This window comes from Monodelphis domestica, chromosome 2 (assembly GCF_027887165.1).
Source record: "Monodelphis domestica isolate mMonDom1 chromosome 2, mMonDom1.pri, whole genome shotgun sequence".
In the NCBI taxonomy this organism is placed as follows: domain Eukaryota; kingdom Metazoa; phylum Chordata; class Mammalia; order Didelphimorphia; family Didelphidae; genus Monodelphis; species Monodelphis domestica.
Window position 1 is genome coordinate 86,942,873 of NC_077228.1, and position 16,230 is coordinate 86,959,102.

The 16,230-nt window shown below is 32.0% G+C and overlaps 1 long non-coding RNA gene across 1 annotated transcript in view; it reads right to left on the reverse strand.

The window, feature by feature from the left end:
• LOC130457113 (uncharacterized) overlaps positions 1 to 15,439 on the reverse strand; it is an 88,543-nt gene extending 73,104 nt beyond the window's left edge. Inside the window, exon 1 of the long non-coding RNA XR_008916129.1 lies at positions 15,352 to 15,439. This is a non-coding gene — a long non-coding RNA (uncharacterized LOC130457113). The remainder of the gene's footprint in view (positions 1 to 15,351) is intronic.
• Between the last annotated feature and the right edge of the window lie 791 nt (positions 15,440 to 16,230).

Genomic DNA, 16,230 nt, shown 5'->3' on the forward strand with positions numbered 1-16,230 from the left:
CTATTTTATATATTTGCATTTTTAAAATATTTTAAATTGCAACAAATATTTTTACTGATTACTAGTTTATAATATTATTTGAGATTTTTATTTCAAGGCATACATACAAATATATATATATATATATTTATATATTATTGCATAGACACATTCACACATATTTATATAAATAATATATATGTACATATACTTATATAGACATACATATATGTATATTTCTCTTGAGATGCTTCATATTTCATTTTATTTATGTTTTCTTATTTTCTGGTTATAAAGAGTAGCCCTTTAATAGATTGATTAAGATTGCAATGAATATGTAATTAACTTAGTAGTATAATCATTTTTTTATATTTTAAAGTCCCAATTTTGAGCATTTCATATTTATTCCACCATTAGTTCCCTTTTTCTGGAAAATATTTTGTAATTATATTCATAAAATCTGGTGTATGTCTTGGTATCTGGATTCTCAGGTATTCTGTGTTTGCTACATTTCCCTTTCTATTTCTTCCTGCTTTTTTCAAATAACATAAACAAAAATTAACAATGGGGAAGGAGTATTTCATAATGAATTAATGATTTTTTATCACATGACTTCTCATGTCTCTTCCTAGTTCTATTAAAATTGTTTATGTGATTTCACACAGATTTTTCTGGAATAAGTGTTCTTCCTGCTTCTCCTGGTCTCCTTGTTGAGTAATTTAGCTCTCTCTCTCTCTCTCTCTCTATATATATATATATATATATATATATATATATATTTCTCTCTCTCTCTCTGTTTGTATACATTTTGTTTTTGTTTTCTTAATTATTAATGTTTCTTGGGCTTTTTTTCAGATGTTTTCCAGTATCAATCTTGGAGAGCTGGCTTTCTATGAATTGTTATAACATAATCTTCAGCAGAATTCTCCCTCAATAAAACTGTGAATCTCATCAGTATTGTTATTCTCTCCCTTGATGTAGATCATAGCATATTTATGGCTACATACTTTGACTTTGTTTTGTCCAGGTACTTTAATATATTTGTCTTCCATAAGTTGGCTACTAATATACTTGACAACTAGATGTAGAAATACATTAATATATTTCCATGTATTATCTTTTTGCAATTATTCCATCCATTAATAAGAAAAAATATTCATTTTTCCTTCAAAGATGTTACATAAATAATGCTCAATATTTTTCTGATAAACATTCTTTCTTTCATAGTAGTGTGCTTTCAAAGTACCCTATTTCCCTCACTCTTTTTGCTTAAAAATCATACCTGATATGCTAATAACCTCTTTATCTATCAAACTTTCACTTTATCTGTCATAATTTAAAATGTTTTATTTTCCTTCAGTCTTCTTATATCTAGATGTTGTATTTATATTTAGTCTGAAATGCTCAAATGATATTTGACCAAAATGAGATTTTTTGAGTTTTCATTAGTTGAATATTTTACATCCTTACTTTCCACCTTAGAATAAATACTATGTATTGGTTCCAAGGCAGAAGAGTGGTAAGGGCTAGGCAATGGGGGTTAAATGGTTTGCAGAAGATGACACAGCTGGGAAGTGTCTGATGTAAGATTTGAACCGAGGACCATCTGTCTCTAGGCCTGACCCTCAATCCACTGAGCCATCAAGATGTCACTCATTAGTTAAATTTTTAAATGTATTTCATAATTTCTAATACTTTAAAATGAACTCTAAATCATTTGCTAATAGAAGGTACATTAATTTTTACTCAATTTCTAATTTATAAATAAGGTAATTTTAGATAGTTAACAATAGTTTACATGGACATTAATTATATTAAGAGTTGGGAGATTACATTATCTCCTGACAACAATTTCCTTAATTATAAAATAATAGGAGGGTTCAGGGTCAAAATGGTGGCTTAGAAGTAGCAAAAATCAATTCCTGTATGAATACCCTTCCACACCAATCAAAAACAAAGTGCTTCAAGGGGGACAGAAAACCAAATCCAAGAACACTCTCCTGCTTGATTCAACTTAAAAGGTGGACAAAAATGTTGCATTCCCAGGTATAAGAAAAAGGAAGAAGGAAAGTCCCAGTGCTCTTCCCCCACCTACTCTGCTGAGACTTGGAGGGAAGTTGGGATCTTAGGGAGAGGGCTTCAACTGGGACAGAGTACCTTGCTACCAGAACTGTATGAATCTCTGGACTCAGACCACAGCTGTTAAGGAAGTAGCTGGAGTAGAAATACAGAGAAGGGAAGCCAGTAACAGCCACCACACCTCCTTCTTAGGCCTCTGCTGCCAGAAGTTTTGGACTTGGGGCACGTTCAGCTCTGCAGATTATCTCATCTGGCTTAATCCAGTATATCAGCAGAACATAGACAAAGACTTTAGAGGGCAGAAAAGCTCAAACTCAAAAAGGCAGCAAAAAACCAGAGGAGGAAGTAAACAGCCCAGAAGGAGGAGGGGAAAGGAAGAATATGAGTAAACAACAGAAAGAAAAAAAATAAACTAAAATTGAAAACTATTATTCTGAAAAACAACAAAGAACAGTTAGAAGAGACAGAACAAGGAGCATTAAGCAAAACCTCAGAAACTCCAGTGAACTGTATTCAGGCTCTGAAAGAGCTCAAAAAAGAAATAAAAAAAAAACTGGGAAAAGAAGTTAAAGAATTAAATGGGTCATCTGGAAAGAGAGACACATGAACTAAAACAAGAAAATAGTTTCTTGAAAGCCAGAATTAACTAGTTATAAAATGAGGACAAAAAAAAAGACAAAGAGAATGAGTTACAAAGAAAATAGTTCTAAAGGAAAAGCATAATCAAAAAGTCAAGTAGGAAATCTGGTCTTTAAAAATTAGAATTGAACAATTGGAAGCTAATGATTTCAAAAGGCATCAAGATTTGATAAAACAAAATCAAAAAAATGAAGAGAAATAGAAGAAAATCTGAAACACCATATCAAAAAAAATGACAAACCTGGAAAATAGATGCAGGTGACACAATTTAAGAATTATTGGACTACCTGAAGGCTATGACCAGGAAAAAAAAAAAAAACTTTGACATAAGTTTACAGGAAATTATCCAAGAGAACTGCCCTGATATCCTTGAACAAGAGGTTAAAGATAGAAAATCCACAGATTACCTCCTACATTAATTCCCCAATTGACACCTCCCATGAAATATATAGTCAAGTTCAAGAGCTCCCAGACCAATGAGAACATACTACAAGAAGTTATAAAGAAACAATTCAGATATCAAAGAGGCCGAGTCAGGATCACAGAGGTCCTGGAATCCTCCACACTAAAGGACCAGAAGAATTGGAATATAATATTCTGGAAGGCAAGTGAGCTGGATCTACAACAAAGAATCAAGTACCCAAAAAAACTAAGTATACTCTTTCAGGGGAAAGAATATATTAAAAAACCTCAGATAAAAATTAAATTAGAAATCATTAAAAATAAAGGAGAAATTAATAAAATTGAAAATAAAAGAACCATTGAACTTATAAAAAAGACTGAAAGCTGTTTCTTTGAAAAAACCAATAGAACAGATAAAGTTTTAGTTAACCTAATTTTTTAAAAAAGAAGAAAATAGTATCAAATTAACAGTATCAAAAATGAAAAAGGAGATATCACCTCCAAGGAAGAGGAAATTAGAACAATTATTAAAAGCTATTTTGCCTAATTATATGACAAAACTATGACAATCAAGATGAAATGGATGAATATCTAAAAAATAGAAATTCCCAGATTAACCAAAGAGGAAATACAATACTTAAATAATCCCATCTCAGAAAAAGAAATAGAACAAGCCATTAAGGAACTCCCTAAGAAAAAAATCCCCAGGGCCAGATGGATTCACAAGTGAATTCTATCAAACATTTAAAGAATAATTAATTCCAATACTATATAAACTATTTGACAAAATAACCAAAGTAGGAATATAGCCAAATTCTTTCTTTTATGTTACAAATATGGTAGTGATTCCCAAGCCAGAAAGATCAAAAACAGAGAAAGAAAACTATAGGCCAATCTTATTAATGAACATAGAGGCAAAAATCTTAAATAAAATACTAACAAAAAGACTACAACCTGTTATCTCAAGGATTATTTACTTTGACCAGGTGGGATTTATACTAGGTGTGGAAAGGAAAACTGAATTAAGCTTTGGCATTTCTTCCACTGAGGTGGAGGAGACAGCAATTGGAATGTTAGAGTAAAGATTGATGGACAGCAAAGACAATTGGAGGTGGGAGGGGAGACTTGGAGAGTGGCAATTGCTCTTGTAGTTCACTCTTTCCTGGCCCTCAGACTGGAAGGACCACTCTCTCCCTGTATCTGGAAAGAAGGACCTCTATTCCTGAATTTCCCATCTGTGTGCTCTACCTGGATTCCTGTGATTATGTCATGAAACAAAAGGATTTAAGGGGAACAATTTAAACAGTAAGGCTGGTCTTTAGGGCATTAGCCAGAAGAGACAGGCCCAACCAGCTCTGAAAATCAGATTCTCTTTTTCCACTTGCTGTCTTCTGCTGAAGATTTGAATTTAAGAAAACTAACATTGGTATAGCATAGTAAAGAATAAAAGAAACCCTCCAGAAGTCTATGAGGCCTGGCATCAGCTCAAAAGCTGAGAGAGACTCAAACCCAATCTGTGGCAAAGTACAGGGCAATCCCTATTCCCTCTACACTGATGCCTTCTCAGTTTGAACTTATTACTAAATTCATCTTTAGTTAAATAAATGCAGTAAGATATCTTTATAAGGGTGAGAAAACCCTGAAAGGACTAAGAGTTTTTTAGGGGAGAAGGTTCTGTGTAGCCTCAAGTACTCCAAATCTTGAGGTGCCCATTTGTGCTTCTCTCCCCTTTAGTCCTGGTATAATATCTGTTAGAATATAGAAATAGTTCGAAAATAGCTTTTATTACAAGTAATCTATAGGTAGATATTAATTAAACCATAAAAGTTTATAGACAATATAAAATAGGTATATTTTTATAGAGCTTATACAAATTGATTTATTTGGAGTTATGGAATGGTTCCAAAATCACTAAAGTCTGTGAATAAGATCATTATTCTCTACTGAATGGAAGGTAGTGCCAGGTATTATGTCAGCTATTGTATTCTGAGATGTAATCTTTACCACAAGCTAAGAGCATCCTTGTTTTGAAGGTTCAGCAGACAACCATGCTTTTGATGCTGTGAAGATAATTATAACTATATGGAATTTTTTCTTCTGGAGTATTCCACAAGTACATCCCTTGTATTTTGTCTAATATGATTTATGCTTCAACCAAGTTCCCCTTCATTCACCCTCCATCAAGTTATTTTTATATGCAGTTTTTTTATTCTGTTCATAGGACTTAGTAGCACCTTTATAAAGCACCATATTTTTTGTTATAAATAAACATGATATCACATAAAAATTGTTATTTATTATACAGGTGTGCATGGCTGGTGTAATAATAAGAAAACCATCCAAAAAATTAACCATATCAACAACCAAACTAACATAAATCATATGATTATTTCAATAGATCCAGAAAAAGCCTTTGACAAAACACAATGCCCATTCCTATTGAAAATAGTAGAAAGTTATAGGGAAAAAAGGCCTTTCCTCAGATAATAAGCAATGTTTATGTACAACCATCTGCAAGAGGGATAAATTAGAAGCCAGACCAATAAGATCAGGAGTAAAGCAAGGATGTCCATTATCATCACTGGTATTTAATATTGTGCTAGAAATGTTAGCAGTAGCAATTAGAGGAGAAGAAGAAATTGTAGGTATGAATGTAGTAAATAAGGAAACTAAACTATTACTCTTTGCTGATGATATGATGGTATACTTAGTGAAACTGATAAAATCAAATTAAAAAGCTATTGAAAATAATTCATAGCTTTAGCAAAGTTGCCAGGTACAAAATAAATCCACATAAATTATCAGTATTTCTACACATTTCCAACAAAACTCAGCAGCAAGATTTAGAAAGAGAAGTTCCATTTAAAATTACTCTAGACAATATAAAGTATTTAGGAATCTATTTGCCAAGACAAACCAAGGAATTTTGTGAATATAACTACAAAACACATTTCCTAAATATAAAACTAGATGTAACCATTTTGAAAAACATTAATTGCTCATGGATAGGATGAACTTATATAATGAAAATGACCATCCTACTTAAATTAATTTAGTTTTTCAGTGTGATACCTATCAAATTACTAATTTTTTATAGAATTAGAAAAAAAAATCACAAAGTTCATTTGGAAGAACAAAAGATCAAGAATATTAAGAGAAATTTTAAAAAAATGTGAAGTATGGTGGCCTCACAATACCAAATCTTTAACTATATTATAAAACAATAATCATCAAAGCATTATGGTACTGGCTAAGAGATAGAAGGGTGGATCAATGGAATAGAATTGGGGTAAATGACCTCAGCAAGCTAGTGTATAACAAACCCAAAGATCATAGCTTTTGGGATGAGAACCCACTATTTGTCAAAAACTGCTGAGGAAATTGGAAAACAATATAGGAAAAATTAGGTTTAGATCAGTATCTCATTCCCTATACCAAGATAAATTCAAAATATGTAAATGACTTAAATATAAAGAGGGAAATTATAAATAATTTAGGTGAGCATAGAATAGTATGCCTGTCAGATCTACAGGAAAGAAAAGGATTTAATACCAAGCAAGAGACAGGGAATATTGCAAAATGTAAAATGAGTGATGTCATTATATTAAGTTATAATTTTCTGTTTAAACCAAACCAATGCAATCAAAATTAGAAGGAAAACAAAAATTGGGGAAATGGTTTTATAACAAAATTCTCTGACAAAGGCCAAGTTTAATTTTCCAAATATATAGTTAAGTCAAATTTACAAAAAATCAAGCCATTCCCCAATTGACAAATGGTCAAGGGATATGAAAAAGGAGTTTTCATATGAAGAAATCAAAACCGTCAATAACCACATGAAAAAGTGTTCTAACTCCTTCTTGATTAGAGACATGCAAGTCAAAACAACTCTGAAGTACCACCTCACACCTAGCAGATTGGTCAATATGACAGTAAAGGAAAATAATAAATGTTGGAGGGGATGTAGCAAAATTTGGACTTTATACATTTCTGGTGGAGGTGTGAATTGATCCAACCATTCTGGAAGACAATTTGGAATTTATGTTCAAAGGGCCTTAAAAGAATGCCTGCCCTTTGGTCCAGCAATTCTACTCCTGGGTTTGTACCCAACAGAGATACTTTTAAAAATGCTTGTACAAAAGCATTACCAAGCTCTTTGTTGTAGGAAATAATTGGAAAACAAGGGTATGTCCCTCAATTGGTGAATGACTCAACAAATTATGGTATCTGATGGTGATGTTATACTATTATGCTATAAGAAATGATGAACTGAAGAATTTCTATGTGAACTGGAAAGACCTCCAGGAATTGATGCAGAGTGAAATGAGCAGAACCAAAAGAACATTGTACACAGGAACTGAAACACTATGACACAATCAAATGTAATGAACTACTTTACTAGCAGCAGGGAAAAAGATGCAGGATTATCTAGAGGGACTTATGAAAAAAGAATGCTATCCCCATCCAAAGAAAGAACTGTTGGAGTAAAATAAAAAGGAAAAAATATTATTGATTACATGGTTTGATGGATATATGACTAGGGTTTTGGCTTTAAAAGAACACTATTACAAATATGAATGAAATAGAAAGAGGGTTTGAACAATGACATATGTTTAACTCAGTGGAATTGCTTGTGAGCTCCAAGAGGGAGTGGAGGGAAGAGGGGAGGGAAAGAACATGAATTTTGTTACTATGGAAAAATATTCTAATTACTTTTTGAAAAAGGGAAAACGGGGGATTAGAATATATAAGAACATAGAAACTTTTACTGCTAAAATTTTATGACTGGCAAATTTCCCATATTTGTGAACACACAATATATGTTCTCATAGCCAGAAGGTCTAATGTTTGTAGTTATGAAGAGTCTATACTAGCACAATTGGTTTCTTAGATTGCATAGCTTTCATAAATAATATTTGATCTACTGAGGTACTGTTTGCTGTTGACTACAGAAAAACCCACTGAATTCATTCATATACCAATTATTGCCCATGTTTAAGGAAAATAGCAATACATTTTTTATCAGGATTAAAAGACCCATAAATTAATTGTCTTCATATAGCTTTTAAAATTATAACAAAATTCTTTATTAAAATGTTAGTACTCATAGTAATAACAACTTGTTTTTATTGTTATTTGTCTGCTTCATGTTAAGGTGAAAATTGTATAGAATGAAATGAATTATCTACATACTTAAGTGATGAAAAAGTGTTTAAGTATTTTTTAGGTCTTTTAATCACATATATTTTAGATATTAGCTAGACCTTGAAGTTCATTTAGTTTAATTGCCTCTTTTCTCTTTTGGACATGACAGAGCAGTTCTTTGATAGTTTAGGTACAATGCTGAAACAAAATCAGTCACTTGAGGGTCATTTAATAATTAATAAAATGAAAGGTGCTCAGCTAGAGAAGAAGTATCAGTATTGAGAACACCTTAAGTTCAATCGGCTGAACAAAATTCCCTTGCCTGAATTACCCATCCTATTATACTGGCTAATGCATTATTGAGAGATAATGCTCAGAGGTCCTCATGACTGTTTTGGACTTAGAAGATGAGAAAATGATGTTAACACTCTTTTACACTAACCAAGTCTTGAGGATCATCTCAATTCACATTAAGGAGATTTTAGCCTAACTTTCATGGAAGCAGGAGTTAGAAAATTACTTCAATCACCACTTCATTGTGCATGAAGAAATTGAAGCCCAGAAAGAATATGGTTTGCTCAAGTTTCAACTACATTTCAGGAAAAAGTGCTTCCTCATCCATAAAATGAGACAATTGTCTCAGATCCCTTCTAGCTCTAAAAAGTATGTGATTTTATTCATTAAATGAAGTTCATAAATTCTTAGTCCAATATGTCATTATAGTTTGAATATGCCCTTGGATCCTTAAGGCACAGTTAAAGACAATGGACAACTATGCAACTGCTATAGTCAGGGAAAAGTTATTAGTCTGAATCCAGCCACAAACTATATAAGCATTCCAATTATTGGCCTAGCTAAGTAGAAAAGAGTTAATTGCTACTATTAAGAGAACTTAATAATAAACTTTTTAGCTTAGGCAATTCACAAAAAAAGAAAATTATGAAAATAATTATCAGACCCATAGAGTCTACTTCTACATCCACCAAGATAATGGCAGCATGTTGAAATAGTTAGAAGATGGTACCAAGAATCATGTATTAAAATTATCATCTATGTATTGTATCTTAAAGATTGTAATATTAAATATACATTTGTTATCTAATATAAGGAGTGAACATATTAGTAAATAAAATGACATGTAACAGTTTTGCTTCTCTAGAGAGAACTCAACAATTTCTTTCTTTTTCTTTCTTTCTTTCTTTTTCTTTCTTTCTTTCTTTTTCTTTCTTTCTTTCTTTCTTTCTTTCTTTCTTTCTTTCTTTCTTTCTTTCTTTCTTTCTTTCTTTCTTTCTTTCTTTCTTTCTTTCTTTCTTTCTTTCTTTCTTTCTTTCTTTCTTTCTTTCTTTCTTTCTTTCTTTCTTTCTTTCTTTCTTTCTTTCTTTCTTTCTTTCTTTCCATTGCTGCTAGCAGAAGAATCTATTACATTTGATTGTGCCATAATGCATCAGGCTTTGTGTACAATCTTCTCCTGATTCTGTTCCTTTCACTCTGCATCATTTCCTGGAAGTCTTTCCACTTCACAGGGAATTCCTCCAGTTTATTATTCCTTTCAGCAAAGTAGTATTCCATCACCATCAGATACCACAATTTGTTCAGACATTCCCCAATCAATGGACACCCCTTCATTTTGCAGTGTTTTGCCACTACAAAGAGTGCAGCTATTAATATTTTTATACAAGTATTTTTCTCTATTATCTTTTTGAGGTACAAACCCAGCAGTTGTATGGCTGGATCCGAAGTCAGGCAGTGTCAGGTTCATTTCTTAAGGCAATCAAGGAAAATGAGAAAGAAACTATAGGTTCCAAAATATTTCTAACAGCTCTTTTTGTGGTGGCAAAACACTAGAAATGGAAGGAATGCTCATCAATTGGGGAATGGGCAAACAAATTGTAACATATAATTGTAATGCTATACTCCTGTGTCATAACAAATGATAAACAGATTAATGGTGGAAAAGCATGGAAAGTACTATATGAAATTAAAAAGAGTGAAACGAGCATAACCAAGAAAACATTTTCTATAGCAACAGAAATATTGTTTGAAGAATGACTTCTACATATCTACCATCAGAGAAAAAACCGATAAATAATAAGTAAGGCAGAGAGAGAGAGAGAGAGAGAGAGAGAGAGAGAGAGAGAGAGAGAGAGAGAGAGAGAGAGAGAGAGAGAGAGAGAGAGAGAGAGAGAGAGGGAGGGAGGGAGGGAGAGATGTGTGTGTATCTTTTTGTCAAAAGATGCCTTCTCTAATGGTGGGGGTGGGGGTAAAAATGGGAGGGAGTTAAATGTTTAAATATCACAAACTTAATTTAAGGGAAAATTTAAAGTGAACAAAGTAAAGTAATTTCAAAGAATTATTTTGTCCAATTATATGCTAATGAAAATGTAACAATCTAAAAGGAATTAGTAAATATTTATGAAAAAAATAAATTGACCAGATTAGCAGAAGAACAATTAGAATACTTATGTATCTCCATCTTAGAAAAATAAATTGACTGACTATAAATGAGCTCCCCAACAAAAAATCTAAAGGACCAGATAGAGACATGATGTCTGTCAGTAAATTAAGGAAGGAATAATAGTATTGACATATAAATTATTATCTGAAAAATGTTAAAAAGGAATCTTTCCAAATTTTTTATGACACAATATGGCCTTTCTTGAAACAATAAGTAGCATATGTCTAAAACAAATTAAAAAAGCATTATCTTTAATTGGAATAAACTTGAAGCCTCTGGAATAAGATCAGAGATGAGGCAAAGCTGTCCATCACCACTATTGTTCAATATTGTACTAGAAATGCCAGCTATCACAAACAATAAGAAGGAATAAAAGTAGACAATTAGGAAATATAACAATTGCTCTTTGTAGATGATATATTGCTATTCTTAGGGGACCTTAGAAAATCAATTTTAAAATAGTTGAAACAATTAACAACTTAGGTAGAGTTTCATAATTTTTTTTGTAAAATCCATATAAATTATTAGCATTTCTATATACTACCAAGAAAACTCAACATCTCACAATGTGCACCTTTTAAAGTCAAGATGAATAACTTATTTAAACAGTTGGTATCATAAGTAAATTAGAGGATTTTGGAAAACAAAATCATTATCATATCTATTAAAATGTAGAAATATTGTGAGCAAAGAAGAAATAGGGAAGACACAGGAAGTCAAACATATATTTTTCTTGTTATTGGAAATTAAAAACTCTTTACACAAATCAAAATAATGCAGGCAAAATTAGAAAGAAAATATGAAATGAGTGTGGAAAATACATCAAGTTTCTCTCTTAAAGATCTGATTTGTCAAATATATAGAGAGTTTAGCCAGATACATAAAAATAGGGCATATACTCCACTTGTATAATAGTCAAAGTATATGAAATGTTATCTTTTAGGAGAAGGAATCAAATCTATAAATACTTACATGAAAAAAAATTTCAAAATTACTAACAGAGAAATACAAATTAAAACAAATCTGAAGCACTATTTCACATCTATCAGATTTGCTAACATGACAGAAAAGGAAAATAAAAAAATGCTGGAGCAGATCAGGAAAAGCTGGGATAGTAATACACTTTAATGGAGTTGTGAACTAGTTAAACCATTATGGAGAAAAATATGGAACTGTGACCAAAGATTTATAAGTATGTGCCTATTCTTTGACAAAACAATATTATTTCTGAGTCTGTATCCCAAAGAAATCAAAGAAATGGGAACAGATGCTAGTTGTGCAAAAACAAATGATAGCAACTCTTTATTGAGGCAAAGAAATGAAAATTGAGGACATATCATTCAACTAATGTTGTTGTGGTATATTATTGTGATGCAATAATACTATGCTATAAGAAAAGGCAAGCAGAATGATTTCAGAAAAAAATGGCAAGATTTACATGAACTAATACAATAGGGTAGTTACTAGAATGAGAACATGGAACACAATAACAATACTGTATGATGATTAACTGTGAAGGAATTAACTACTTTGATACAAAATGGTCCAAAAGTATTCCAAATAATTCAATTCATGTACAAATATGCTATCCTTCTTCAGAAAAAGAACTGATAAACTCTAAATACAGATATCTCTCTATATATATATATATATTCAAAAAGAAAACATACAAAATTATGCAATTTTGTATGTTTTCTTTTTCAACATAGTTAGTATGGAAATATATCTTTATGACTTCACATGTATAACTCATTAAATTATTTTCCTTCTCAAAGAGGGAAGAAGGGAGGGAGAGAATTTGGAATTAAAATACTTTTAAAAAGATGTGAGAATTGTTTAATTTGTATTCAGGAAATGTTTAATGAAATAAATATAATATATAATTTTAAAAGTATTTGCAAAAACTAGAAAATATGAGATATGCATGTCCATATGTTTCTGAAATTTAATCCTACTTTCCCTTAGACTCTGAAAATAAAATTTTCTGAATGTTCTCCAATATCGCCTTAATAAATACCTCTTTCTTTAAAAGTGCTTAATGCTAACTGCTTAAAATAATTATCAAATTATAATCTTGGGGTAAGTACATTTGTTGGGACTTGAGCCAATAGCAGAAGACAAGACCCTCAATTTTTCCACATCCTTTTCATCTGAGACTCACTTGTGATATTGAGAATTAAAGTGAGGGCACTCAAGAGTACAGATAGAACGTATCTGTGTATACAGTCTTGCTGTTATTTAGTCGTTTCCAGTCATGCCAAACTTTTTATAATTCCTTTTTTGGATTTTCTTGACAAAGATATTGTAACAATTTGCCATATCCTTCTCCAGCCCATTTTATGGATAAGCAAAATGAGGCAAACAGAGATGAGATTTGCCTAGGAATCCACAGATACTAAGTGATTTGAACTTCCTGGATTTGAGTCGTCCTGACTCTAGGTCTGGCATTTTTATCCACTGTACCACTTAGCTGCCCAACTAGGCTGTTTACCTGGATGCAATCACATATATAGACTTCTCCCCCGTACCCCACAAAAAAAGAAGCAAACTTTAAGTTCAAAGAGCCATATAATTGAAAAGGAGATTTGTAAAGGTCTCCTCCAACCTCATCCTGTTTGCATATATTAATTTATCATTCAATCTTATTTGCCACTTTGAATTCCAAAAGACATTGACGTCTTGTCTCTGAGAGTATCAGACTCAGAATAGTTATCTTTTAGTTAGAAACATGGCATTCCTGGACTGTAAGTATGAAGGAGGCAGGTAAAAACAGGTTAGAGCAAAACAAAGATGATATTCAGTTTCTTGAGAGGAATAAAGACTGAGAATAGACTTAAAGATTCTTCTATCTCTGATAAATTTGAGTCAGGGTGAGACTAGTAATATCATTAATCATTAGATGGTCTTTTCTCATCTACACGGAAGAGCAAACTATGTTATGCCATATTTAAGAATAGACAATCTCTTCCCCCAACTCCTCACCATAGTGTTTAAGTATTATGTCTTTCATGAATATGACATTCATTTAAAACCTATCTGGCTTCAACAAAGGAGGAGGTATTTAAGAATAATGGTTTTTTTCTTCATAATGATTAAATATGGCAGAACCAGCATAATTCCAAGGCATTATCCATGAGGCATGAGCAAAAGGAAAGACAGAGTTCACTCAAAGAATTTATGGTTAATGAAAATGAAATGAATACAGCCATGATATACTATGACATGAATTACATTATTCTCTCAAAATTACTTGAAATTATTTTATCACTACATAACTATTGAAAAGAAATACATTGTGAATAATAAGTCTTATTTATATAGTTTGTAATGTTTTTCTCTTAAAACCTAGAACACAGGCATAAGCAAAAAAGGCTGACATCAAAACTATAGCAAATATTGAGCAGCAGTGTTTCATTCTTTTTTTTAAACCTTCCTTCTGTCTTGGAGTCAATTATATTGACTCCAAGGCAGAAGAATGGCAAGAACTAGGCAATGGGGGTTAAGTGACTTACCCAGGGTCACACAGCTGGTAAGTGTCTGAGGCCAAATTTGAACCCAGAACCTCCTGTCTCTAGGCCTGACTCTCAATCCACTGAGCCACCCAGCTGCTCCCAGCAATGTTTCCTTCTTGAAAGATAAACTATATATAAAGTTTGGACATTTTGTTTTATTTCATTTTTGCATTCACCTTGAAATTTACAAGTTGTATCTGAATTCTAATTCACAAAAATAAGAATTTCTCATGGTCTACTGACAGTTAGTTTATATGACTACAATTGACAGTGGCATCAGTAACATTTTTTTTACTTGACTACACTGTTTTAAAAATAAGTGTGTTAACAAGCATATATGGAAGGCCTTTCATCATTCCAGCTAAGGCAAATATAGGCCTTCAGCTTGAACAGTTGTGCAAGCTACTCTTTTTTTTATTGAATTTTGTTTTAAAATTTAATTAGCACAATGGTAAATGGTTTGCAATATTCAGTATGCTCATTTGGCATTCACTACATTTATAAATACAACAGTACACCCTTATTGTTGAAAAAAAGACAAAAATTAAACATGTTTTGGTTTGAATTTCTAAAACACCAAAATATGCTGAAAATTGGGTTAGTAAAATCCTTAAGTTAATGGAAAACTTCATGGCTAATCTCAATTCTTAAAATTTGTTTTGTGAAGATGTGCCAGTATGTAATCATATTATAAAACTACTCTAAATAGAATAAAAGGAAAGAAAAAAATTCATGACTTAGAAACTTGAAGACGTTTATCATGCACACTTAACATAATTAAAAGGTTTTTGGTTTTCTGAAATTGATATTTAACTCCTGTGTCTGAGAGATATTTCTGGCAAAAAAAAAAAAATCCTTGTTATTTTTAGAGGTAATCTGCTTTTTTTGTACTCACCCCCCTCACTCTGGGGAGAGGGCTAAAACTGGGGAATTCTCTCCATTCACGTAGAGACTTTAGGTTCTCATTATAGCACTGCTTCTGTTTTTATTATATCCCATGGCAAAATGCCTTCATATTGCAACAGGGGACAATTTTAATTAAAAAATAATAATGAAAACTTCAATTATCCCAGATCCCAAAGATCCAATATAAACAATTTCCTGATTAATTATGGTCACAGAATGAAATATTTTTCTTACCAGTATTTCCTATGAAATGATTCCATGAAGGTTGCCTCTTTACTAAAAGCCTTCTCTCTAATGGTTTTGGTAATATGATATTTTAAAGTTCCAGTGTCCAGCACAGTGCTTTACATATAATAGGTGCTTCATTTTATTGAATTAGCTTTAATACTGCCCTCTAATGGAATCATGACTTCTGGCTGCCTCCTAACTTTGACTATTCAGGATACCAATAACCTCCTTTGGATCTCCCAAATATTAGTAGAAATGTATGAATTTCTTTATTAGCCACTGATTAAAATTAATTGACTTCAGACCCCAAAACTTTGGCAATGCAGAGCCAGTCCTATGACATACTGTTTCTGGAGTTGATTCTCTTTAGTTTAGAGTCTGTGTCTGTTTGTTCTAATTACTCTCCTAATAGGATTGAAGAAGAAGGTCTTTGTGATAAAATGATGCAATTCTGCTTTCTATTTTCTCCTTTAGTTTATTGGTTGTTTTCTGTCATGGACTATAGGAATGTCAACACTACTATTCTTTTTTACAGAAAATTGAAACCTTCCCTCATACTTTTCTTCATCCCTCATGACACATATGACTAAATGGCTTCCTCCCACAATGAAATCGCATTTTAATGGTTAAGGATATGGAAAGGCAGCCCAGTTCTCCCCTAACTCATTACCACTTAGGCACTTGAGTAGTCAAATGACTGGAAACAAGTGACAAATTTTAAACACCAACCCTCCTACACACACACACACACACACACACACACACACACACACACACTCACTAATATTTAACATGAAGAATGGTTCTTAGTAGCAACTAAAATAATAACTACTCTAAGAAGTTGACTGAAATGTTCCTCAAATAGCTTGAAGGTCAAGATGTATA